We start from the raw sequence: 27,816 nt of genomic DNA, 5'->3' as shown, positions 1-27,816 counted from the left end.
TGCCTGGGATGCTCCGCCTCTTCCATCTCTCTTCTTGTCACTCAATTTTATTTTTTTATTTTTATTTTTTTAAAGATTTTATTTATTTATTTATTCATAGAGACACAGAGAGAGAGAGGCAGAGACACAGGCAGAGGGAGAAGCAGGCTCCATGCAGAGAGCCTGACTTGAGACTCAATCCAGAGTCTCCAGGATCACGCCCTGGGCTGCAGGGCTGCACCACCGGGGCTGCCCCCAATTTTATTTTTTTAAAGATTTATTCATTTGAGAGAGAGAGAGAGAGCAAGCATGCACACACAGAGACACACATGAGTATAGGTAGGGACACACGGAGAGGGAGAGGGAGAGGGAGAGGGAGAAGGAGAGAATCTCAAGCAGACTCCCCACTGAGCACACAGCCCAAAGAAGCTGGGGCCTAGATCCCATGACCCACAAGATCACGACCTGACCCAAAACCCTGACCCAAGTTGGTTGCTCAACCAACTGAGCCACCCAGGCACCCTTGTCACTCAATTTTAGTTCAAACCTGGAGGGGGCCATCCCTGACAACCCTCCCGGTCTAAACAAGCCCCCTATTATCCATTGCTAACAAAACACTGTATTTTGCTTTCTTCATAGTACTTATTTTTATTCAAAAGTATCCTGTTCATTATTCATTTGCTGGTTTACTTTCCATCTTCCCACCACTAATATATAAGGTACACAAGAGACTCTTACAGGAGATCCTTATAGGAGATGCCATCCATATTCCCTTGGCAGTTACCATTCCTGTGCATGTTTCCTGGGTGCTTCAACTGCAAGCATCTATGACCTTTCCTTGAGGGCTTTCTCTAGCCACAGGAGCATGCTGGAACTACATAGGGCAGGATAGAAGTACTAGGGAGTTAACACTTGTCCCTTGTCCCCTGCCTCAATAGCCTTCAACCAATGACTGATGGGAGTTGGTATATAGTATCCCAGATCCCTCACCCTCAGGTGGGAGAACTTGGAAGCATGTTCCATACTGGCTCCCAGAATTCCCCTGCAGGATCAGATCTCAGTTGCCCATAATGATAATCTGGTCAATATGTCACCCTTTATTGGCTCCCTTTCTTTTCCTGACTCATTTGCCCATTCTTCTACCAGTGCTTTCTGAGCTCACCTCCCAAATAAATTACTTGCACTTAAATCCTTATCACAACCTTCTTTGGGAAACCAACCTAAGACACCTCTGTGCTTAGAACAGGGTCTGGGGAAAAGTAGGTGTTCAGTAAATATTTATTGAACAAATGACTAAATCTCCTTTCTTCTGACCTCCACTCACCTTTTGGGAAATTCCAGTCCAATTACATAACTTAGCTGTAGATCATTCCTAATCGTGAAGAAGCACATGCATCCTGAAATGGCAAACAGCTGTGATTTTTGTCAATGGATTGTTTGAACAGTTATTCCAGGCAAGCAATCTCCTCACTCTGCCTATCTCCCATGCTCTCTCTAAGCGGGGGCAGAGGAGTGGAATTCAGTTCTAGAAGAAAGAAATTTGGCAGAATTACTAGCAGAGGCGCAGTCTACCAGGGCCTTGGGAAGACCCTGGTGCCAGGCCCCTTTCCCATTCACCAACATTACCCTAGTGCCCCAACCTGCCAAGATGCTGTAGAAGACTTAGTTATATTCTTACCACAAGGCATCTAAATCACAATGGATGCCCACTGGGGAAAAGAATGGATTGTTTGGTTGAAGGTGAAGAAAGAGACGGGTCACTAATTCACACCATAAATAATGGTGAATTCCAAATGGATTAAAGATCTAATTGTGAGGGGGGCCCCTGGGTGGCTCTGCCGTTGGGCGTCTGCCTTCAGCTCAGGGCATGATCCTGGAGTCCCAGGATCAAGTCCCGCATCAAGCTCCCTGCGGGGGAGGGATGTCTCTGGCCCTCTGCCTATGTCTCTGGATCTCCCTCGTATCTCTCATGAATAAATAAATCTTTAAAAAAAACTAATTGTGAAAGACAAAAATATTTTAAAAAATAGGATATGTTGTGATGTCTCTAATGAATGAATAAATAAAATCTTAAAAAAAAGAACATAGAGTGAACTTCGAGCTTGAACTGCTTAATCTCCATAGGACTATAGTTATGGCTCCTCTTTTATTCTTGTTTGTACCTTCTCTTTTTCTCTTGATCAGTATTGCCAGAAACTTACCAGTTTTTGTTTAAACACACACACACACACACATAACAGACAAAACTTCTTTGGTTTCCTTGACCCTACCTATTATAGGTTTATTTTCTGTTCCTTTCGTTTCTACCCCATTTTATCTTCTTCCTTCCATTTTATTTGTTCTGTCCTTCTTGTCACTTCTAAAGTTAGATGCTTAGCTCATTCACTTTTTTCTTCTTTGCAATTGTAAGCACTTTAAAGATGTCAATTTTCCTTGTGCAGCCCACAGGTTTTCACAGCTAGTATTTTCATTATCATTCACTGAGAAATATGTTCTCATGTCCATTAAATATGGTCTTGCCACTCCTCAGGGAGCTCTATGGTCTACTCACCCTGCTCCACTCTGCAGAAATAGGCACCTGTTCTTGGCATCCTCAACCTGGTTCATTTTTAGCGCTGGTGTCAAACTTTCTTCAAATACTGTATTTGGAGATATCAGATGTCAACTAATTTCCTTGAAGATAGCAATCTTTCTCACTTTGTGGTTTCTCTTTGTTACAGCATGCGGGGGTGGGGAGGAAGAGAATAACATTGCCTTATGTTTGTACATATCCCCAGGTGTAGATTATAATTTTACTAGCTGAAAAAAAATAGTAGATGCAGTACCCACATATTGGCCAATAGAAGACGCTATCGACCTGTTTAAGGCCAGCTCATATGTTTCCCACGGTTGCTCTAATCTTTTCGTCTTGTTTGCAGTTGAGTTCGTTTTAGAGAAAATATCCCAAAATCAAAAGTAGAGAGGTTATATGATACTGGCTAAACACTCAGATGCCCCAGGCTCCCAAGATAAAAACATAACAAATAAAAATTTCAGTTTAAAAGGTGCAGGGAAATGTATCTCTGAGAACTTCTCATTCCAGAGGTACAGTGACCTTAGGGGAGAAAGAAACATTTGCTTCCCTGCGTCCTGATGTCACAGTTATCTGTCTAGACATTTCCTGGAGATGCTTCCTCTGGCACAGTCACCTGGCTGACTTGTCTTGGATTACAAATGAGCAGTCCTCCCAAAAATCACCTTCGAGGGTTAAAAAAGGTCAGAATCTTTATTTGGGACCAATTTTCTACCGGAGTGAAATAGGATGCGGAAGAGTGGTGAGGGAGGCATCAGCCCTTGAAGGATTAGACCTTTCCAAAGTATGCATATCCCCATGTGTGCCTCCTGTCTGTCTCTTTCTCTCAAATGACCTCTATTCAAACCACAGCTTCCTAAGCAGTCCTTGAGATTTAATGTGATTAAAGAACCACGTGGTGTCCCACTTCTGGGTATCTATGAAGGAAATGAAATCACTGCTTTCAAGGAGATATCTGCACTCTCATGTTCATTGCAGCGTTTTTCAAAATAGACAAAATGTGGAAACAACCTAAGTGTCCATTGATGGACAGATGAATAAAGAAGATGTGGGGACATTAATGCATGTGTGTGTGTGTGTGTGTGTGTGTGTGTGTATCAGAATATTGTTCAGCCATTAAAAAAAAAAAGAGGGAAATCCTACATTTGGGACAACATGGATGGACCTCGAGGACATTATGCTAAGCAAAACAAGTCAAAAAAGACAAAAACTGTACAATCTCACTTATGTGTGGAATCTAAAAAGGTGGAACTCATAGGACCAGGAAGTAGAATGGTGGTTGTCAGGGGCTGGTGGTGGGAGAAATGGGGCAATGTTAATTGAAGGATACAAAATTTCAGTCATAAGATGAATATGTTCATCCACAGCATAGTGACTATAGTTAGCAATACTGCATATCCTATACTCAAAAGTTACTGTGAGAGTAGAGCTTTAAGGTTCCACCATAACAACAACATAGTAATTATGTGAAGTGAAGGATGTGTCAACCAACCTCATTGTGGTAAACATTTCATAATACATACATGTAACAAATCATCACATTAAACTTATACCTTAACTTATACATTGTTATGTATGAATTGTATCTCAATAAAGTAAGAGGGAGGATTTCATTAAAATGCAGATTCGGACTCAAGAGATCTAGTGCATGCATGAGAGTCTACATTTCTAACAAGCCCCCAGGTGATGCTGGGGATGTAGGTCTGCCAGCCACACTTTGTGTAGCAAGGGCTCATGGCAGTGGTCCAATGGTGGGAGTCAGTGTGATGGCTTCAGAGAAGCTCCAGGATTTGGAATCAGAAGCCCTGCCTCCCAATCCAGACTCCAGGGCTTCCCAGCTGTGTGACCAGTTCAAGCCAGAGAATCTCTCAAGGGCCTCAGCTTTCTCACCAAGAGCTGAAGATTTGTTTGTTTGTTTGTTTGTTTAAGATTTTATATATTTATTCATGAGAGACACACAGAGAGAGGCAGAGACATAGCAGAGAGAAACAGCCTCCTTACAGGGAACCGGATGTGAGACTTGATCCCAGATCCTGGGATCACGCCCTGAGCAAAAGGCAGACACTCAACCACTGAGCCACCCAGGCATCCCAGGAACTCAAGGTTATTACCCTTAGTAACACATGAGGTGAAATGAAGTGATTTGAGCATGGCTCCAAACTCATTGCCTTGCCAGGGAAGAAGCTTGGTCATGATTTCAGGAAATGTGAGACTTACACATAAGATGGCAGTTTGAGTACTGATATAGAACGTCCTGGACCACTTCTAGTTTGTCATGGAAACGATCTATGGAATCATTTTCTAAATCTGCATGGGACATAGTGAGAAAAAACAAAGTCTCGAGATTCATCCCCTCCTACATCTTCAGAATCTCTGTGGAGGGAAGGGACTTACCTTTTCAATAACAAGTACTCAGAAACATTCTGGAGATCAGGCAAGTTTGAAACACTGGCGTACAGAATAAAAGATATTAGAAAATCTGCCTCCATATTGGAAACTAGGGAAATATACCATCCATCTGCCTAAAGTGGCAGCATTGTTCCTCAGCTCTCATAATGATGGGGTCAAAGGAAGCCGAGAGAGACAGCCCTAGCCCTCTGGTGGAAGATGGAGGAAGGAAGGAGGGGACAACATTCACCAGAGCACCCTGGAGGGATGCAGGCAGGCCAGGGACAGGCCTCCACACTTCCATCCATGAGGCATGTGCACTCCCAGAAGCAGGGCTTCCTGCTTGGCAGCAGACAAATCACTTCCCACCAGTCCTTGTCTCGGGTCTGCCTCTCCTCCCGCAGAATGAGAAAAGGAGGAGAATCATCAGGATCACAGAGACTGTACAATTGTGTCCAGAACATTTTATCATTTTCATATCAAAAGGTCATATAAGAATTCCCTTTCCCTCTAGCAATTCCATTCTGGGAATTTATGCCAAGGAGAAAATCAGACAACAGAACAAAATTGAATGCACTCAGATGGTTCACGCAGCATTGTTTGTAACACAGAGAAGTTTGAAACAAGCAATCAGACGCTGAATGGTCAAACATATTTGAACTGAGGAGGATCCAGGGAAGGAGGTGACAAGCTTCGAAATGCAGACTCAGCAGACACAAAGTGACCCATGAGAGAGCAGATGACCAGCGGGATGAGAGAACTGGGCAACAGGGCAGGTTGGCAAACGAGAAGGAGGAAGTTAGGAAGGTGGGTGGTCAGATGGGCTTATAGACCATGGCCAGAAGCATGCAGATACTCTGAAGCATTGGTGTGTTCTAAAGCAGGGGAGCAGCCTGGTAGACTTATTATAAGAAACTAGCTGTGGTTGCTCCGCAGAGGAAGGTGGGAGGGGAGTGGAACTACGAACAGGAGTGCAAGTGACCAGACCGAATCAAGGCTATAGTCCAGGTGGGAGGCGGTGGTAAAGACACAGAATGGGTGGGTGGGTGGTTTAGATACTTGTTCTATGGACAGAGCTAACAGGATGCACTGTGGTATTGGACATCGGTGACAATGATAAGATGACTTCCAGATCCAACCTTTAGAAACCAAGTGGCTGGGATGCCAGGGTGGCTCATCGGTTTAGCATCTACCTTCGGCCCAGGGCATGATCCTGGGGTCCGGGGATTGAGTCCCACATCGGGCTCCCTGCATGGAGCCTGCTTCTCCTTCTGCCTGTGTCTCTGCCTCTCTCTGTGTCTCTTATGAATAAATAAATAAAATCTTAGAAAAAAAAAGAAAGAAAGAAATCAAGTGACTGGAAGTGACACGACTGAAATGAGAAAGGTTGGTGTTGGAGGGACAGGATTGAGGGTGGGAACATTTGGATGTTATGTTTTAGATACTTTAGACACACGTCCATTTGGAGATATCAAGCAGGTAATTGGATTTATGAGGCGAGAGGTCAGTGAAGATGCAAATTCAGGAGGTATTAACTCACAGAATATTACAATTTTAATTTAATTAAAATTTATTTAATTTTAATTTAATTTCACAGAATGCATGAAATTTTTTAGGGAGAGATTGTATAGAGAAGAAGTCCTATAAGGAATCCATGTGGAACATCAGAAATATTAGTTTCAAAGAAGTATACCTGGGAGTACAGGTTAGCTCAGTCAGCTAAGCATCTGACTCTTGATTTTCAGTCAAGTCTTGATCTCAGGGTCATGGGTTCAAGCCCCACATTGGGCTCCACACTGGACGTGGAACCTACTTTATAAAAAGAAGTATCTCTGTTGTTACATTGTTTTGTTTAAATTTTAAAAATTAAAACAACATCTTAGTATATACATAGAAAAAATCTGCATGAATATTCACCAAACTGTTCATGGTGGTTACCTCTGAATGGTTGGTTTCTGGATGGTTGGTTGGGAGGGCTTTCATTTTTTCATTGTATGTCTCTGTCACATTTGAATTTTTATAAAGCACATGGTTATTACCTTTGTAAAATTGAGAGAAAAACAATAAATAGACTTGTTTTAAATGATAGCACCCATTGTTGGTGAGGATGCTGTGATATGGGCATATTGTATCCTCTTTGGAGAAAGTGTAAATTGGCACAACTTTCTGGAATGAAATTTGGATTTCATTTATACAAAATTATCTGTCAAGGGCCTTAAAAAGTTCAGACCTTTCCACTTTCTGGTGCTTTTACTAGGGAAGAGATGGTTGTTAGGAAACATGAAAAGGTTTTAATAGTTTTAAGATAACAATTTGGCCATAGGCCTATGAACACTATAAATGCCCCAAACTCTTCTGGATCCAGCCATCCTTTATCCCCATCAGACCCCTGAGAGAGCTAGGTATGGGGAACAACCAACACTCAGGATGGGAATTACCACCTGATCATTATCCACCCTGTGTCTGCACCTCGCCCTGCATTTCTCTACAGAGCCCCAGGAAAGTTGCTCCTTCCCACATCCAGCTTCTGGATGAAGAAGAGTGGGATCCATGAGATGGGGAGATAGCCAAGTTCTCCCTGTGAAGACCAGTTTCCCTGCATGCAAAAGAACATCAAACACAGGGCTGTATGCTCAAGGGCACCAGTTCCTAACAATTGGGTTTGGTGCCATGGAATGTCACCCTCCATCCCAACCACCAAAAGCAGCTTATTATTAGACTCTAGCCTCAATGAGCTCACCCTGAAATGAACATACTTTAAGATCCAGGGCCCTCCTGTCCAGGCCTCCTCTAGGACTCCAAGCCTAGACACACATGTGTACCTTTGTCTCCCTTTCCAAAGAGTCTCTGAAGTTACATGAGCTACAGGTCCCTGCAGATCAAGGATGTTCCCACTGTCAGAAACCTGAGCTGGAAAACAGGGAAATAATCAAGTGTTAGTAGGACCTGAAGCTTTCTGAGAATAGGCACAGGGAGGCCCCAGGAGAATAGGAGCATGGGCAATAGGAACATTTGCCTAAACTGGGGTTAGGAAATGTCACTGGTGGGGAGGGCTAAAGGGGTGAAATTGTCTACCGGGTCCTGCTAAGGAACAAATGAGTGTGAGAGATGATGTGTAGAAAGACCTGAGCAGTCCCTGCACAGAGTCAGGGCTTACTAGACTTTAGTAGTAGAGCATTATCACTATTATTACTAGCGTTATGGTGAAGATCTGCCAACCCCATTTGCTGAGGCCCCTGGAGCTGCTATGGGGCTGGTTTCCATCACTCCAAAGTCGGGCACAACTAACGTTTGCTTTGCAAATTTCCATGAAGTCTGTCTCTTCATTGCTGTCATATTCTTGCACTAAATTCCATGTGGTTGTGCAGCAGGCCTAAGCCTGGAGGCATTATCTTACAGGAACCACCCCCCACCAGGGGTGGGGAGTTAGACAAGTGACGTCACCCCCACATCACAAGTGAAGGCACTGTGGCTGGAGTTGTTTCCAGGTCTCACCCAAAGTCTGAGACTTGGGATGTAACAAGGCCCACACCTGAGCCCAGATTGTGGCTTTTCTGATCTTCCAGTGACTTCTCTGAGCAGTGAAGTCAGCTTGGCAATGGACAGAGAAGCTGGCTTGTTGGTCCCAATAAAAAGTACTGAAGGCTGTTTAAGGGGCCCAGGGGCTAAGAAGCCTGGAATTCATGGTGCCAGTTGGATTACAAACCCAAGACACCACTCTGTATTGGCTCCCCCAGTCTGCCCCCCACACTAGCTATCTCCCTTTGCAAAAGAGAAAGAAATATGTCCCACAAAACTGCTCTGGGGTCATTGATCACACACAAGCCTGAGAGTGGTCCGATATGGCAGGGAGTCCTTGTGCTACCCTTTCAAACCTTGTCTACAGGAAGTACCCATGAAGTTAAACTGGCCACTCCATCTGTAGTGGAGTTTACTTTAATTGAATGTTAATTCACTCATGCCTTGTCCCTGTGGCCACGTGCTGCTGGGAATCTATGCCACAGTAATCTGGACCAAAGCCAGGGCCTCTCAGAAGAACACCAAGAGGCATCATTGAGTAAAAATAGATTCTCCTGACTATTAAGTACAATGCTCCCCTGGGGGATCCAACGAGAACACTCCCAAAGGAAGCTGAGAGCTGCCTCTGGGCAGAGAACAGATGCTTCCAGTAAATGTCCCCACCCCAACACACACGCAACACACGAACAAATTGGAATTGCACAATTACCCATTTAGATTCGTCACGTTTCTGATGGGAAGTCATCAGGATGAGGATGAGAAAAGCAAGAGCTTCTAGTCATTCTCATGAAAGAAGTGCTAACTTGGTCCCAGGTGCTGTGGGGAAATGAGATGAGATCACCTTTCAGCAAACAGGGCCAGAGCCCCGCCCATCGTGCACCTAGAGATCCCGCTAGAGTCCCTTGGCTTCCTACCCTAAACACTTGCATTTCTCTGACTGGTAGCCATCTCTGGCTGTGGGAGCAGAGGACACGTGAACAGGACTGTCCCAGAGTTGCCATGGACTTAATGCCTCCAGGAGGGGATCCAATGATGGAGGAGCAGGTAGATAAATTCTACAGCTTCCTTGCCTCTTACTCTACTCAGCCTCCCAGAGGCCCCTCAGTGGGAGGGAGCCCCAGTTGCCCACCTGGCCTCTGCTCATTAATTTCTGCTCTCTTGTCTTTCAACTTTTTCTAACTAAGTTTATAGACTCACTTTCCAAGTACACTATTTGCATCCAAATCCTAGTCTCAGCATCTGGTGTCGTAGGAACTCAAACTAAGACTCAATTTTACTCTTAATCTCAGTAATGACATTTCCAAGTTAGCTGTACTAAAAGTGAGCATCTCAAACCCAAATATCTACAGGTCAAAGCCATGAGTGAACTAGCCAAGTGCTGCATGGGGACCCCAGGAGGCCAATATCCTCTCTCAGGGGTAGCTACTACTCTATTTAAGAGACCAATGCCATGCAAGAAAGTGGCACTATTGCTAGATCTTTCTATTTTTAAAGAGTCTGAAATTCTACCTTTAATATGGGCTTTCTTACTTTTTAAACTTTGGAATCAAATAAAAAATGTTAAAATACTATGAAGTTAAGAGAAATCTACTCATGCACCAGAGGCCACCCACAGTCCCCCAGGTTGTAATGTCTGTTTCCACTGGACTTGTCAATCATGCATCCACCGGCAACCTTTTCTGGGGTAATTTAAGTTGAGTGGTGAGGCCTGTGGAGAATTGAGAGAAGAATTAGAGGCAAGGATAGAGAAAGCCAGTGTAGGTGGTTCATTCCAGAAGAGAGAGAGTAGTTCTTGAGGTCAGAGAAGCATCTTAGTTTTTAAAGTTTGGTCACTTGAGAATATTTGTAAGCAGAGAGGAAAGATCTAATAACAAGGAAGAGATTGAAGACAGAGGAGAAAAGCAGGGTAGCAAGTTGAGAAAAGTCCATCAAATGAGGGCAAGAATGGACTCAGTAGTGCCAGCTGGGAGCTTGGCCTTCATGATGAAGAAAGCCCAGCACTCTGGGAGTGAGTCTCAGGGGTCTGAGGGCAGTGGGGTGTGGGATCCCTGACACCCTAAGGTAAAAATGTTCTGAAGCACCCCAAGGCAGAGTGTCACATTCCTTTGAAAATAACATATATTAGGTATTTTTTTAATTATCTAATTACAAAATTGACAACATGCTTGTGGATATTTTGAAAAATGTAGAAAAGCATAAAGAAAAAATAAAACTGTTACCCCACAACCTAGAGAACCTATGAACCCCACTGTTCGTATTTTGCATCTATACCTTTTTCCTTCAGAGTGGAATTATACTGTACATACTGTTTTGTAATCTGAGTTTTACTTCTTAACGTTACATTTTCCCATGCCATTAGATATTCTTTTAGGATATGACTAGTTAGAGTGACACCATGTTATCCAAAGATACCCACACTGGAATATATCACACACCATGAGCTCTTCTACAGTGTGACATTGACATGCCTCTATTAAGAGGTGGACTCTTTGTTGCCTCTCTTTAAATCTGGCCACAATCAATCAAATGAGGCATAGCTGATGCTGTGTGACATCCAAGTCAGATCATAAAAGGTGACATGTCTTCTGCCTGGCTCTCTTTTCTTTTTTGAGTATTTTATTTATTTATTTATTTATGAGAGACACACAGAGAGAGGCAGAGACATAGGCAGAGGGAGACACAGGCTCTCTGTGGGGGGCCTGAAGTGAGACTCCATCCCAGGATCCCTGGATCACGACCTGAGCTGAAGGCAGCCACTCAACCACTGAGCCACCCAGGTGCCCCTCTTTTTTTCTTTTCTACCTTGGAACCAAACCACCATATCATGAGGAAGCCCAAGCTACATGGAAAAGCCTCACGTGAATGTTCCAGCTGAGCCCCTAGCTGGTTATCAGCATTTGCTAATATGTGAGGAAACACCATCACAGGATTCCAGCCTTTAAATTCTCCAGCTGAGGCCCCAGACATCACAGAGATAAGCCGTCTCTACTTTTTCCTGTCTAAATTTCTGACCACAAAAACCATGATTAAAAATAACAGTGATGGGACACCTGGGTGCCTCAGTGGCTGGGCATCTGCCTTCAGCTCAAGGCTTGATCCCAGAGTCCCGGGATCAAGTTCCGCATTGGGCTCCCTGCAGGGGGTCTGCTTCTCCCTCTGCCTATGTCTCTGCCTCTCTGTGTGTCTCTCATGAATAAATAAATAAAATCTTTTTTAAAAATGATAATGATATAATAAATGAATATTGTTCAATAACTTAAGCAGTATTGCATTGTGTAAATACATAATAATTCTTTTTTGGGCCTTAGATTGTCTCCAATTTTTTGTTATAATAAATAAAAGTGAGATGAGCCTCCATATAGCTGATTCTTTGCCTAACTAATCATCCATTTCCTAAACTGATGGAAATGCAAAAACTAGGTAAAAAACCATGACCATTTTAGGATGATCTTTGGGAACACATAGCTAAATTGCTTCCTAGAATGATTGCCTCAATCTACATTCCCATCAGTAGCAGTGAGAGCATGTGAAAGCATCTAGTGAATTATCCTTAGTCGCTCACTGTCCTCTGGCAACTTTGCATCTCTTTCCTTCAAACTGTCATCCCCACCTCTGTTGGTCCCCCATCCAAATCAGTGAATGTCATGTTGGGATCTGCTCAAGGCAAAGACCAGGTGGTAAGGCTATGTTGCCCACAAGCTCTGCTCAGAACAGGAGTCCTTGGAGGGCTGCCAATCTTGATCAAACCACAGACCAAAGGCTCCTGCAGTCCTCCACGAAAGCCACAGTGCCAAACCCAGAAACTATGCCTACTCCTGCCCAGCTTCCTAAATGTGGATGATAATAGTGGGAGAATATCCTGCTATCCTGCTGTTGAGAAGAAAGTCACATGACATAAAATTACCCATTTTAAATTCAGTGGCACTTAGCAAAATTCACAATGCTGTGCACTGACTGACCATCTCTAGTTTCAAAATATTTTCATTGTCCCTAAAGGAAATCCCATACTCATTAAGCAATTTTTCCCCTGCTGCCCCTTCCCCTAGCCTCTGGCAACCACCAATCTGCTTTTTGTTTCTGTGGATTTGTCTATTCCAAGTATTTCATATAAGTGGGATGCTGCAGTATGTGGCCTTTTGTTTCTGGCTTCTTTCACTCAGCATGATGTTTTCGAGGTTCATCCACATTGGAGTATATATCAGTACTTCATTCCTTTTTATAGCGAAATAATATTCCAGAACACGGCTATCCTATAATTGGGTTATCTATGGGTGGACATTTGGATTGTTTCTTTCTTCTTCTTTTTTGCCAAGATACATGTACTGAAACTTGTCCCACAAATAGAGTTATTTCTTGTCATTTCTTTGTCTGAATTCTTCCTAGGTTCTTCCACTCAGTTACTGAGGAATATTCATCACTCTATTTTTCACCTCTAAAAACTGATTCCTTACTGAACACCTCCTTTAACCTGACTTGTATTTAATTTATCCCACTTTCTTTTATTTTTTAAGATTGGTTGATTGATTGATTGATTGATTGATTTAGAACATGGGCAAGGGGAGGGGCAGAAGGAGATGGAGAGACAGAATCTGAAGCAGACTTTGCCCTGATTGTGGAGCCTGATGAGGGATTCCATCTCACCACCCTGAGATCATGACCTGAGCCAAAATTAAGAGTTAGGCACTTAACGGACTGAGCCACTCAGGCAACCTCTTTCTCACTTATTACTTTCTTTTTTTTTTTTTTTTTTTTTTTAGATTTTTTTTTAAATTTTTATTTATTCATGATAGTCACACAGAGAGAGAGAGAGGCAGAGACATAGGCAGAGGGAGAAGCAGGCTCCATGCACCGGGAGCCTGACGTGGGATTCGATCCCGGGTCTCCAGGATCGCGCCCTGGGCCAGAGGCAGGCGCTAAACCGCTGCGCCACCCAGGGATCCCCATTTTCAGTAATCACTTATTACTTTCAAAGCCAAACAAAAATCTTTCCAGAGTCTATCAGGTAACTCAAAAAAATGTTAATAGAATATGCTTTGAAGGAAGATATTCAAATGGGGTTCAGGCAAACTGTTGTCCTAGCAGGCATTTCTGATTTAGCTGGAGAAATTTGGGCCAAATAAATGGTTACCAAATCTCCTATGTGCTTCCACATGATTTGATAAATTAAGCACTTGACTAGAAAGAGAATTGTTTTGGGTGTTAGAGCAAAGATGCTAAAGAAGGAATTGGTGGCACTCCTTGTCTTTACCCAGTCCGTTTTCCCACCACTGGCCTCAGCACAGTCCTCTCATGGTGATGTGCGATGAGCACAGGGCACAGTGGGTATGAATTTAGTTACCCCTCTTGTGCCAGAACTACAGTACAGCTGCCCTATTCTTTACGTCCAGTTGTTGGATCCACATGGGAACTCAAGGGGAAGCTATAACAAATATGTCAGAGTTAAAGGGCTGTGTCTCATTCACTGATTCCATCTGAAGACCTACTGAAATGGGAACTAAAAAAAGTTCACTGAAGCTTAAGAATGAAAATATTTGTATGTCCAAATCTTACTGACCAGTTCTACATGTCGTTAAAGACTAAACATCAGCATCAACCATCAACATCTTCATCTATTGAACAGTTCAAAACAAATCTATCTAAACAGTATGACTCTTACTTCTTACCCAAAGTAAATACTTGAGAATTGCTCCAAGATTCTGTTCGGTATTTTCCGGTCCCACAGGTCAAGTAGAATACAAGCTTTCCCCCATTATCTAAAAACAGAGCATTCCTATGAAACCTTGCATAAACTGAAACGGTGTGAATAGAAGAAGCGTTACCACTTTGTAGAAACAAAAAATGCTCTTCAAATTTCTTTCAGCTAGCAAAAAAACAGGTAGGTCTTTCACAAAAGCAAACTGGCATAAAGCAAGGTTTTAGAGAGCAGGGGAAATCTGTATTTTAATCTGGGTGGGGGGTTTGGGTACTGATCAGGGATACAGTGATCAGCAGATGAGACGCCTGAGGATATATACCTCCCTTAGGTGAGCATCTCTCAAGTGGCGGTGAAAATCAGAAGGTTTCACCTATAAGCTGTCTTCTGTCATCCTCTGCTACTTAGGATGTAGGCTGCTAATGGGGTTGGATAGGTTAAAGGGAAGATATTTTGAAATATAAGTAGAAGCATGTGTTATTATCTAGACTGTTTAGATCATCTGCACTGTAAACATAGCACAAATTAACTTAAGCATAAACAAGCAATTTATTGGTTAACTAACGTTCAGTCATGGCTGACTCTAGGAGCTCAAACTACATCATCCATTCTTCATCCATTCTGCCTTCATTTGTTAGGCTGGGGGGAGGTCAGCTCCATCTGAACCAAAAGATGGAGAAGGTTGGCCCCCCAGAATAAAAGCCAGAATTTCAAAGTAGACAAGGGCAAGAGAGTCTACCACAAGAGGCCATAAAGAGACCTCCATGAATCTTGCCCTGAGAGACACAATGCCTGATCTCATGGTTCCATTTCAGCACAATTGCTAGAAATACACTAATAAACAAAGATATATTCCCTCTCTTCTCATGGGATTTGCATTTTAAGGTCAGTATTCTTCACGGTGACTCCATCCAGACTAGCCCTCTTTTCATTAGTCGCCACACAATAGCTTATGGGAGGAGCATCAAACACCAGAGCCTGAGACAAGCCCTGGGTACATATGACTTACAGAGGGAGTGTTCTTAGGAGAAAGGAGAGGGAGTGAAACAAGATAGAGTAGGGGAAGAAGCTAAGCAAGAAAGTAGTCTCAGCCAGAGTCAGCTTCAGCCTGATCCCATGGGAAGCTCTGAAGTATGAATTATACCATAGGGCTGGTCTCAGCTTGACGCAAGATGGCTGGCCCTGAGTACCTCCATGTCAGTCACTCGTTGGCTGGGGGCTGCCCTGAGTGGGCTGGGGGTGCAGTATTCCAGGACAGATGGCTCCTGGTCTGACAGAACAATCCTCTGAAGGAGATAGCTGTGAGCCACTAGCCACCAACACTCTCAGTGGCTGGGGGTGGATCCACTGGCCTGGTGAAGTTATTCGCATGGTATCAGCAGTGCTCACACAGGGAAGGATGTTGTTGACTACTTTTCTCATCATGTAATATGCAATGGCTATATATGTATTAGATAACATCTTTTATTCAATTAGTTAATTAAATTATCATTCAGTTAGTTAAATGATATGACCAGAGAGAAAAATAATAGTAATAGTAATAATATTAATCATGGGAGATGGATTAAACTTTCTCTACGTCTTTCCTAGGACCTTGGTGATTCTTTTTTTTTTTTAATTTTTATTTATTTATGATAGTCACACACACACACACACAGAGAGAGAGAGAGAGGCAGAGACATAGGCAGAGGGAGAAGCAGGCTCCATGCACTGGGAGCCCGACGTGGGATTCGATCCCGGGTCTCCAGGATCACGCCCTGGGCCAAAGGCAGGCGCCAAACCGCTGCGCCACCCAGGGATCCCATCTTTTAGGGAAAATAATACTAAAAAAGTAAGGCCACATGGTAGGCTGAATCTTTCTCAACAATGCCTTAGGGTAGTGAGGGAATTTAAGGGAAAGAGGTTGAATACCGTAAATTGTGTTCGGCAGCTGGAGAGTGCCATGGCTACCAGGAAACCTATGCTTCCTAAAAATGGAAGCACTGATAAGGTCAAGACAATTACAGCCTTTAATCATTTGTCACTGAAAGCTTGTCACAGAACAAAGTGGGAGTTGAAACCTCAAAATCTAATTTCTCACTAATGGACAGAAGATTACGTCTATTGGAACATCCATTGAAGATGAACAATGAGCAGTGTTGGTAAAAAAAAATTTTATTCTTTCTTCAACTTAAAATGATTCTGTTAGGATCCCTGGGTAGCTCAGCAGTTGAACGCCAACCTTCAGCCCAGGGCATGATCCTGGGGTTCCGGGATCAAGTCCCGCACCAGACTCCTTGCAGGGAGCCTGCTTCTCCCTCTGCCTGTGTCTCTGCCTCTCTCTCTCTCTGTGTGTGCCATGAATAAATAAATAAAAATCTTTAATTAAAAAACAGACTTCTGTTTCTCAATAAAACCCAGCTTTGCCTTTGCCCCTTGAAGACACAAAGTTCTGCTGCCATAGTGTTCTCCTTTATCACAGTGAACAATCAACTCAGCCTTGTCTTATCTATAGGTTGTACCGGTGATATTTGAGGAGCTTGTATTTGACAGATTTTAACAGCTATAGTTTTTCTCAGACATAAAACATTGTGATTGTTTCCCTCCCATCCTCAACTCTTACTCCAGGGCCACTTCTTAAATCCCTGCTCTTAATATTGTGATGTTTTCCATCTTACTCTATGCCTTTTCAATGAAAACAACAGGGATATAAATAAATTTTAAGAGAAGGTAGGAAAATTTTAGAAAAGTGAAACTTTATGCACCTAGCATTAAAACTTTGAAATCTGTGAAACAAAAATGATAGATATAAGGACAAACAGACAAATCCACAATCTTTATGACAAAATTTAAAATATCAGAAATTGTTAGACACAGATAGGAATATAAAATATCTGAATAACAATTAATAGTGTACATTAAATGTTATAGCCTCAGAACAAATAATATTTCCCCTCTCCTTGATTCATTTTCCATACTGAGCCTCCATGACCCATCTTCTCTGTTTTCTTCCCACTTCATTGGTGCCCCTTTCTCAGATCTTTGCTTGTTCCTCTCAATCTCTCAGACTCAACAAGTGTGTCCCACATCTTGGTGCTGGGGCTCTTCTCCTCTCTAGTTACATTCACTGCCTTGAAGAACTCATCTGGTCTCTTGGCTATCGATATCAACTGCCTATTAGCAGCTCCTAAGTTTATATCTCCATTCTGACCTCTCCTCTGAGCCCATATTCATGGATCCAAATCATCCACTCAACACAACTCAAATTTAGCATCTTGGAAATTGAATTCCAGATCTTCACCCCCCAACCTGACTCATCGACAGTCTTCCCCATCTCAGTGGATGGCAATTGTAGAAAGTCACACAAGCCAAAATCTTGGCATGATCCTGGACTCCAATCTTTGATTCCCTATCACTAATCTGTCAGGAAATCCAGTTGGCTCTGCCTTCAAAATACATCCCAAATCCAATCACTTCCCACCTCTACCGCTGGCGATCCAAATCACCATCATCTCCTACCTGAACAACGGCAGTAACCTCCTAGCCACCTCCCTACTTCCACTCTTGGCTCCTTACAGTCAATTCCTCACAAAGTTATCAGTGTGAGCACTTAACTAAATGATATCATGGCACTCCTCTGTCCAAATCCACTTCACTAAGAGTCAAGGTCCTACCCAGCCCCTACATGGCCCTACAAAGCTCTCGCAGGAAGTGCAAATACATGCATACACACACAGTTACCTACCTCCTCTACCCTCACATTCCACATCACCTTTTCAATGAGGCCTATCTTGACCACCCAATTAAATTATAGTCCTAATCCACTTACCGTGGACTATTATTTTAGAAAACATTTGAGGTGGGCACTTGATGGGATGAGCACTGGGTGTTATTCTATATGTTGGCAAATTGAACACCAATAAAAAATAAATTTATATATAAAAAAAAGAAAACATTGGTCACTTTCCATAGCACATATATCATTATTTTATAATTTGCTTATTCATTTTAAATATTGCTTACCATTTGTTTCCTCTTGGCAGGATCTTTGTTTTGTTCACTGATGGATCCTAAGAATTTGGAACAGTATCTGGCACATATTAGGCCCTCAATAAATATTTGTTGAATTAATATGCATTTTTTTCATGCTAAGATGGAACATTAGCAAATTTTGACTATATATTAGGTTACAAAGGGAATATTGACAAATTGCAAAGAACAGAAATTTTTAGGTCACATTTAATGATAAAAGTGCAATATAATTATAAATTAATAACCAAATAAAACTTTTAAAAATCTTTGCACTTTGATACTTTAAAACGCTTTTCAACTCCTTTGTTTTCTTCCTCCTTTCTTTCTCCCTAGCCAACCCTGCCCTGGAGCCCCCGCAACAAGCCTGCATTTTCCTGGTGATACTCCATGTTTTGTGCTACCAACATGCTCAGTTCTGAGCTGCAGGACTGAGGAAAAAGAGGAGCCCATGTGGGATGTGGTGTAGAGCTGCCACTACCAGATCAACAACCACTTACATACTAAGTACAGGTCATGGTCTGTCTATTAGATCATCAGCTCAATGGAGGAGAAAACCTTGGAGGGCAATGAGGTACAGCATTCTACACAGCGACAGTTGAGTACTTTGTTACTAATCTGGGATAGGGTGTGTCCACCATGGTCAGTCAGGCAAAAAGCCCAGGCCTGGAGACCTGACTGAGATTTTCACACTGGTTATGAGCAGTAGTCCATCTCTGTGTAAGTCGGTTATGTGATCTATGTGCCCCAAGTGCAGTTGTGACCATGGAACTTGGATATCTAATCTTCATCATGTTCTCTTTCATTTTCTTTTACTGAATACACATTTTAAAATTGAAGTGTACCATGCATTCAAAAAAACATAGAAATCATAAGTGAAGAGCTCTGCTATGGACTGAATTGTTCCTCCCCCCGCCCCCCCCCCCCCCCCCCCCCGGCCTTATCTCCCAAATTCATGTTGAAGCCTTAATCCCTAATGTGACTGTGTTTGGAGATATGGCCTGTAAGAAGATGATAATGGTTAAATGAGGCCATAAGCATGGGACCTTAATCCCATAAGGCTGGGGTTTTATAAGAGGAGGAAGAGACACCAGAGTGCTTTCCCCTCTGCCCTTCTGCCATATGAGAATATAGGAAGAAAGCTGCCAACTGCAAGCTAGGAAGAGAGCCCTCAGACTGGCTGGCACCTTGAACTTAGATGTCCTAGCCCCCAGAACTATGAGAAAATAAGTTTCATTGTTTAAGCTGTTAAGTCTATGATACTTTGTTATGGTAACCTAAGCTGACTAACGCACTCTCAATGCATTTTCACAAAGTGAACACACACCCATGTAATCACCAAGGGGGTCAAGATAGAAAATTATCAGCATTCCAGAAGCCCTCATCATTTCCCCTTTCTCAATTTCCCTCTTTCCCAAAGTTAGCCAATATACTAACTTCTACTAACCATGGATCAGTTTTGCTTATTTTTTTGGACTTAAGTAAACAGAATTATACAGGGTAAAAAAGCCATTTTCTAAATAATTCCTAGACTAAGGGCCAAAAAAAAAAAAAAAAAGAAGGAAAACTAAAAATTATTGTATTAAAAATAAGAGCATGGTCTCTAAAAACCTGTGATATAATCTAGTTATACTTAAAGGAAAGTTTTGGTATTACATGAATTTATTAAGACAAAAAAAGACTGAAAATAATAAACTCAATAATCTGTAAAAAGAGTGAGTGAGTCAAAGCAAAGAAACTGAAAGAAAGGAATTCATAAACATAAAGGGCAAGAAAACCACAAAAACCCATAAAGGAAAAAAAAAAGAGAGAGGAAGAGACAAAGAAAATGAAATAGGAAACCAAAATTAACATAGACCGTCAAACTAAATGCTTGTTCTTTAAGAAGACACCCTGCACTGGACATCTTTCTTTTGTCCCTCAAAAGCCTTCACCTTCTTGACCTGATCCTGTGTTCTGAGATACTGATCTCTATGTAGCATATCCAGGGGTCTCAATTGGACTTGGCCGCTGGGGAGCGCCAGCTGGAGTTGAGAGGGAAAGGAGAATCAGATTCAAACATTTATTCCTTTATTCCACTCATCTCCCTTTCTGTGGGCTGTGTCTGCCTGTGTTTCATTGTCAAATCAGAGCTCCTCCCAAAGCAGCCTCCCCAGGGCTCTATTCTTCTAGGTTTTGGTCACTGCTTTCTTCCCTCACCTATTCCTGTCTCGGAGTGATAATGCCATCCCACTGCTAACCCCTGTCATTTCCCTGTACCCCGACCACACCTTTGTAAAGAGTACTTTGGTTTTTGTTTTGTTTGATTTTTTTTTTATTGGAGTTCAATTTGCCAACATATAGCATAACACCCAGTGCTCATCCTGTCAAGTGCCCCCCTCAGTGCCCGTCACCCAGTCACCCCACCCCCTGTCCACCTCCCTTTCCACCACCCCTTGTTCGTTTCCCAGAGTTAGGAGTCTCTCATGTTCTGTAAGAGTTCTTTGTTAAACTGCTCTCAAATTATCCGATTTGAGAGTGCCAACTATTTCCTGACAATAGCAACACCTCTCAAATTTTTAAATTACAAATTAATTAAAATTTTAAAATATTTTGGCAAGTCTCATCAAGAAAAAAGAGAATACGCATACACGCTTGGGATCAGCAAAAAAGAAACAATTGCAAACATGGAAGAGTTTGAAAAAGAGAAATTAGCGGCACCTGGGTGGCTCAGCTGTTGAGTGTCTACCTTTGGCTCCGAGCGTGATCCCGGAGTCCCGGGATCAAGTCCCATATCGGGTTCCCCACAAGGAGCCTGCTTCGCCCTCTGCCTATGTCTCTGCCTCTCTCTCTCTGTGTCTCTCATGAATAAATAAATAAAATCTTTTAAAAAGAAAGAAAAAGATAAATCAGTTACATGAAACTTTATATGAATAGATCTGGAAAACTATAGGAAATGGATTGTTTTCCAGGGCAATATAGATGATAAAAATCGGCTTGAGGAAGAAAACAACCAGAAAAGAAAGGACAGTCATAGATTTACCCTAAAATGTGGCCAACACCCCAACAGAGAAGCTGAAGTCATCACCGAATTTGAAAACTTTAAAGTGGATACAAAACTGTTTCAGCAATGCAGACAATGAAGTGAGTGGTTGTGGCTGCTGGTGCTGTTGGTAGAACATACTTCCTGATATCCTACACAACAAACAAATTTCTATCTGAGTATGTACCAACCATTTTTGTCAACTAGGCAATCGCAGTTATGATTGGCAGAGATACTGCAGGGTAAGAGGACTATGCCGGTTATGACCACTGAGTTACCCACAAACAGATGAATTTCTAGTCTGTTTTTCAGTGGTCTCTCCATCCTTATTTGAAAATGTAAAGGAAAAGTGGGTGCCTGAGATAACTCACCACTGCCCAAAGACTCCTTTCTCAGCGCACCTGGGTGGCTCAGTGGTTGAGCATCTGCCTTCCGCTCAGGTCAGGATCCCTAGGTCCTGGAATTGGGTCCCACATCAGAATCCCCAAGGGAGCCTGCTTCTCCCTCTGCCTATGTCTCTGCCTCTCTCTGTATGTCTCTCATGTATAAATAAATAACATCTTTAAAAAACAAAAAACAGGACTCCTACTTGCTTGTTGGGACTCAAATTGATCTCCATGATGACCCCTCTACAATTGAGAAACTTGCCAAGAACAAACAGAAGCCTATCACTCCAGAGACTTCTGAAGATCTGGTGCATGACCAGAAGGCAGTCAAGTATGTGGAGTGTTCTGCACTCACGCAGAAAGGCCTCAAGAATGTATTTGATGAAGCAATAATGGCTGCCCTGGAGCTTCCAGAACTGAGGAAGAGCCACAGGTATCTGCTGTTACGAATCTTTCCAGAGCCCTTTCCACACAGCTGGTGTCAGCATCGTACTAAAACAATGTTAAATCAAACTAAAGTTTAAAGATTAAAATTCATCTTTCTAAGAATGACAAGTGCCTTGTACCTACCCACATGTACTTGTGTGAGACAAGGCCCCTAGGTATGATCCCCTTCCCTCTCTTAGTACTAGTTACTTTAAATAACTGTATTGTCAGAAAAGTGATTACTACTAAGTTTTGTTTTGTTGTTTCAAAAAAAATTTTTTTTAAAGAAAGGCATGCTTGTGATGACTCTGTAACAGACTAATTTTAGTTGTTGAAGCTGCTCCCAGGCTCTATCTACCCTGGAGAATGATCCAGGACATTTACGGAGTTTTTTTCCTTTTTTTTTTTTTTTCTTTAGAGGTATGTATATGCAGGGAGTGTGTGTGAGATTTATTTATTTTTATTATTTATTTTTATTTAGTCATGTTTTTTAAATTCATTAACCATTGGACAGCCCTTAAGGGAAGGACAGATTGATTGCACATTCCATTTCCTAGATCTAGTTTAGAAAATGTGTTCCCTACCTGGTGCTCTTACAAAGGAGTATAGTAAATGCCTCATTTAATAACATACTCCTTTTTGAAAGTTGCTTTTTCTCTCCACCCTTGAGTAGGTCCACTCTTTGATGAAACTTGTGAAAGTGGGTGGAGTCTGTCTTGTCCCTTCTCTTTTCTAGGATGCACTATGTATATGTGACTGTGACTTTCAAGGAAATTTGCTTTCCATTTAATGAATTTTTTTTGAAGTTAATTTCTAACTTCTGTCACTGATAAATGAAGAAAAGGATTGCACCTTTTGAAATACATCAAATGTATTGAGTGTGCAATTAAAAAACATTTTTCCGGGGATCCCTGGGTGGCTCAGCGGTTTGGCGCCTGCCTTTGGCCCAGGGCGCGATCCTGGAGTCCCGAGATCGAGTCCAGCGTGGGGCTCCCGGCATGGAGCCTGCTTCTCCCTCTGCCTGTGTCTGCCTCTCTCTCTCTCTCTATGTCTATCACGAATGAATAAATAAATCTTAAAAAAAAACATTTTTCCCTGTCAGTCATTGTCTTATATGCTTGCATAGATGTCCAGCTTAATAGTGTATGATACGGCGTTCCTAGAATACAGCTGAAGACCTGATAAATCGAGGAAATGTGAGGGGTGGCCCTAGGAGACAGATGTCTATCCTCTTTCAAGCTGGGAGGATGGAGACATGTTTCAAGAAGCTGGAGGTGGGGGTGGGGGTGGGGAGAACATTTAACAATGTGGGGATTAATCAGGGGAATCCCCTTATTTCTGTTTCGCATATGAGGAAACCTAGAGTAGCTAGTTAAGGCTTTCTAGTTTAATTAAAAAATCATGGGGTCTTATGAAGACTCTTCATAAGTGTTCATAGGGATTTTATCCACTTATTTTGGTTGCAGTTTCCAATTTTTAAAAATGTTTAGATAATCTTCTCTACCTTTCCCAAATCCTAATTCTTGTAGATTCATTAGTGTTGAACCAATATTTTCTCATGCTTCAATTCTTGGTATATGTATACTTTTCAGATGTATTAAACAAACAAAAAAACCCTTCACAAGCCAAAAAAGAAAAGGAAAACCCACCTACACTAAACAAGGTACTTGGGGTAAGTGATTAAAACAAGGCAAGAGGGGATCCCTGGGTGGCTCAGCAGTTTAGCGCCTGCCTTTGGCCCAGGGACGAGATCCCGGAGTCCCAGGATCAAGTCCCAGGATGGAGTCCCATATCAGGCTCTCTGCATGGAGACTGCTTTTCCCTCTGCTTCTCCCTCTGCCTCTCTCTGTGTCTCTTATGAATAAATAAATAAAATCTTAAAAAAAATAAAACAAGGAGAGATTTTCCATGTTACATAAATTGTCTACAGCAGAGAAAAGGGTAGACTTCTCCCCAACTCATTTATGATTGTGGCATAAATCTGATGCCAAAATTACTAAATTAGAAGAAAGTAATTGGTCAATTCTACTTAAGAATATGGTGAAAAAGTATCTCAATAAAATACTAGCAAACTGGTCCAGCCGTGAATTAGAAGAATAACATATTATGGGTTTATTCCAGAAATGGAAAGAGGATTCAGCATTAAGCTATCTATTACTATAATTCAGTACAGTGAGATATTAAAGGGGAAATATGTCACCATGTCACTAGATGCTGAAAAACCATTTGGCATAATAGAGATTGTTCCACAGTATATTACTGTCAGCCACACAGCAGAGGTTTTTATGAGAGGGTGGGGTGACAATGAAAAATGATAATCAGTTCCACATCCTGGATTGTAAGGGAATAAAAAGTCATGTGGAGGGAGGCACTCCCAGGAGACATGAGAAGGGTTCAAAGCAAGGAGGTGGGGAGAACATTCCCAGAAGTGGTTGAGGCAGGAGAAACAACCCAGCATTTCTGGAAGTGGAGAACAGTGATGACCACCACTTTGTCAAAGACAAAGAGGAACACAACATGGCAAAGTGACAGATGAGGCAGTAGAGTGGCCGTCATTAAAACCGGGAACTCAGGCTGCCAGGTGGTACCAAGGGATTTTGGAGAGCAGACAGGATTCAGACCCTCTCCTTCCTTATGAACTCCTTCCTAACACGAATCTCTCCGAGAAGCTTGCCATCTGCCGTTCCTCTTTCTCCTGTAGAAAAGGATCACCTCTCACACATCCCAAACCTTCCAAAGAGAATTGTGCCGGCACACAAATACCTCCGGGGCATCCGAAAACTGGACACATAAAGAACATGTCGCTTCTGGAGGAGACTGGAGGAGACCCTACCTTTTCTATATAGTGGTGTGCTTGTAAAGAAGCATGTATAACATATTTATTTGAATTTTATTTTTTTTAAGATTTTATTTATTAATTTGACAGAGAGAGAGCACAAGTAGGCAGAGCAGAAAGCAGAGGGAGAGGGTGAAGCAGTTTCCCCACTGAGCAGAGACTCTGATGCGGGGCTCATTCCCAGGGCCCCGGGATCATGACCTGAGCAGAAGGCAGCCACTTAACCTGCTGGACCACCCAGAGGCCCCTATTTGAATTTTAAATGCAATGACTTCTGTGAAAAAGGAAGTCAGGTCTGTGGTTGGGTTTGGCCAGGAGGACTGGCACTGCCGACTAGACTGTACCCAAGCATTTCCATAAATTGAATAGGCTCAATCTGTGACTACAGTGCTTTGACAAAAATATATTTAAGAGGGGCACCTGGGTGGGTCAGTGGTTGAGCATCTGCCTTCAGCCCAGTGCACCCCCCACCCCAATCCCAGGGTCCTGGGATCCATTCCCACATCAGGCTCCCCGCAGGGAGCCTGCTTCTCCCTCTGCCTGTGTCTCTGCCTCAATCTCTGTGTATTTCATGAATAAATAGATAAAAGCTTTAACAATATATATATTTAAGATTCATATATTAAATGTATACCCTGGAGATTCTATCCTTTGCAGGATTCTATCCTTTATTTAATCTTCTGACAAAAAGAAGTAGATGTTAACTTAAAAGTGTGTGAAAGGTACATCGTTAGGACATACTCTTTAGGTCCAAGAGCTCGAAGAAAAGTGCACTTGAAATCTGGGGGGGTGGGCACTGGCTAAAGAAATTAGAGATTTTCACCATCTCTTGAGGGGTGGGGGAGGGCGCTAGGGGGAGGACTCATTTCACCTGCATGTGTCATGGTAAACCCAGAAACCCTGTGCCCCCCACAGCTATGGGGTTGGGTGAGGGAGGGTGAGTGGTCAACATGAGGAATCTTCACGTTATTCTTTTGAAATCTCACTCCCCGGGAACCCTGGGTGGCTCGGCGGTTTAGCGCCTGCCTTTGGCCCGGGGCGCGATCCTGGAGACCCGGGATCGAATCCCACGTCGGGCTTCCTGCATGGAGCCTGCTTCTCCCTCTGCCTGTGTCTCTGCCTCTCTCTCTCTCTCTCTCTCTCTCTGTGTGTGACTATCATAAAAAAAAAAAAAAAAAAAAAAAAATCTCACTCCCCTTTCCACCTTTCCTTTCCTTTCTCCACCCTTCTGTTTATTTAATCCTTAGCCCCTACCCACCCCCTTCCCGCCTTCCTATTTCCTCCTCTTTCGGTTCTGTTTCCTCCACCTTCATCCTGTGACTGAATCAGCATCAATCCTGACCTAACAAATATGCTCTAGTGTTAATTTGGGTTTTCGTGTTTCAGGCTCCTAATTCTTCTGGAAATGGTGTGAGATGTATTTTATTTCTCTCTCTTTCAAAAAGTGTAATTCAGCTACCATTTCCTTGTGAAAGATTGTCTGCTTGCTTTATTCCTTGTGGCTCAGAAGCTTTGACAAGCTAGAAAAGAGCCTGTCTGGAATATATCACACAGTGCACACTTTCCCTCCAGAATGCGTGCTTCCTTTTCTCTTAGAAGTCTGGAACACAGCGGTTCCTGTGACCTTCCTTCTAAGAGCGCAGCCTTAGCACAGCGTCAGCCTCTCGTCCTTTCTTTCCGCAGACTGCCCCTTCTTTTTTCCACCTTGACTATCGGTGTCATTAAGGACTTTTCACTTTATTTCTGGTTGGTTTTACTCCCTGTTTTCTGCCCTCAGTGTTTCTGCTGCCTATCCAACACTTACTGAGGTTTGTTTTGTTATGTTTTGTTTTGTTTACTGCCGTGGCTTAAACTGGTGGCCGGATCAGTCAGGGAGGTCCCCTGCCCTTGGGGACAGTTCCCTTGTCCTTGGCGGGGCTGCTTAGTGAGTTTTTCCTTCTGTGAAAAGTCAAGACATCCCTTTAGCCATGTTTCCGGAACCTTACTATGAAAAGGGGTGCAGAATATCATTGTCTACACCTCTTTCACACTTTTAATAATCTACTGCAGGGACCCCAACCAGGCTGGAAGCTGGTTTTCATCTCAGTTCTGCAAATACCAGGGAGATTCTGGGCCAGTTTCCTAATGTCACTGGGACCCATCTGGAAAGATTACTTCTAAGGGACCAAATTTATGATTCTATCAAATCTTTTGGTTAGTTGGCACCACAGAAAAATACAGAGCATCTTGCCTCACTCCTCCTCTCTGTAATTCCTGAACATAGCCCAGAGTCAACTCATGGTGGGCAGTGAATAAAATTTGATGTTCAAATGACTACGTGACAGATTTCAACAGACACTCTGGAGCCTGCTTCGTCAGGGACATGGTAAATGACATGAGGATGATGGAGTTATGAGGACTTTTAAGGACTGAGCCTCTCTCACCTCCTCTACAATTAAATGAGGCAGCCTTGGGGATGGTGTTTTTCCTCCCCTTTCCTGCCCCCGCTGGACGTCATGCTTGAGAATGAATCCTTAGGGCCCAGGGGAAAAGTGTTTAGCAAGCACTGGACAAAACACAGTATGCTTAATAACAAGTTAGGCTGCCCCCAAATCGCATCTTGTCTTTAGCAATATCTGTAATTCTAAGTAAACCAGCAGCTAAACTCACCACTAGCTCTGGGAGAAGGATCTATTGTCAAGCTTCAGGACAGAACATTTGGCTTGAAGTCAGCATCGTTCATTTTTAAAAGTGGCAGCAAATACAAGAACATTAAAAGTAGGGCCCATGCCTATGAGAAAGAAAGGGAAGTTGTAGTTATTGTAAATGTGTTGAGTTTTAGCCCAATGACGTGATTATTTTTTCCAGAAAAATTGTTATCAAAGCAACAGTATAGACTACTAATGATAGTGTCAACGAATGATGACATTCCATGAATTTGCAGCAAGAGTCACTTCACTGCAGTGAGATTAAATTTATTTTATGGGTGCACATCTCATCAGAATTCCT

At 42.6% G+C, this 27,816-nt stretch overlaps 1 long non-coding RNA gene and 1 pseudogene across 2 annotated transcripts; one reads left to right on the top strand and one right to left on the bottom strand.

Annotated features, from left to right (window-relative positions):
- Positions 1-390: 390 nt before the first annotated feature.
- LOC144294100 (uncharacterized) lies at positions 391-21,909 on the bottom strand. 2 transcript variants are annotated; one of them, XR_013361499.1, is made up of 7 exons: positions 21,552-21,909; positions 9,168-9,274; positions 6,878-6,978; positions 6,633-6,751; positions 2,531-2,688; positions 1,304-1,504; positions 391-853 (listed from the first exon to the last, which is right to left on the bottom strand). It is a non-coding gene; the product is annotated as an uncharacterized LOC144294100 (long non-coding RNA). The 2 variants fall into 2 exon arrangements; XR_013361500.1 differs by having other exon boundaries at positions 21,770-21,896.
- On the top strand, positions 21,268-22,341 carry LOC144294099 (cell division control protein 42 homolog; annotated as a pseudogene).
- Positions 22,342-27,816: the final 5,475 nt, after the last annotated feature.

The sequence above is a fragment of the Canis aureus genome, chromosome 22 (genome assembly GCF_053574225.1).
Source record: "Canis aureus isolate CA01 chromosome 22, VMU_Caureus_v.1.0, whole genome shotgun sequence".
NCBI lineage: Eukaryota > Metazoa > Chordata > Mammalia > Carnivora > Canidae > Canis > Canis aureus.
Note: the sequence above shows the minus strand (reverse complement) of the source record. Positions and strands in the feature narration are given on the sequence as shown.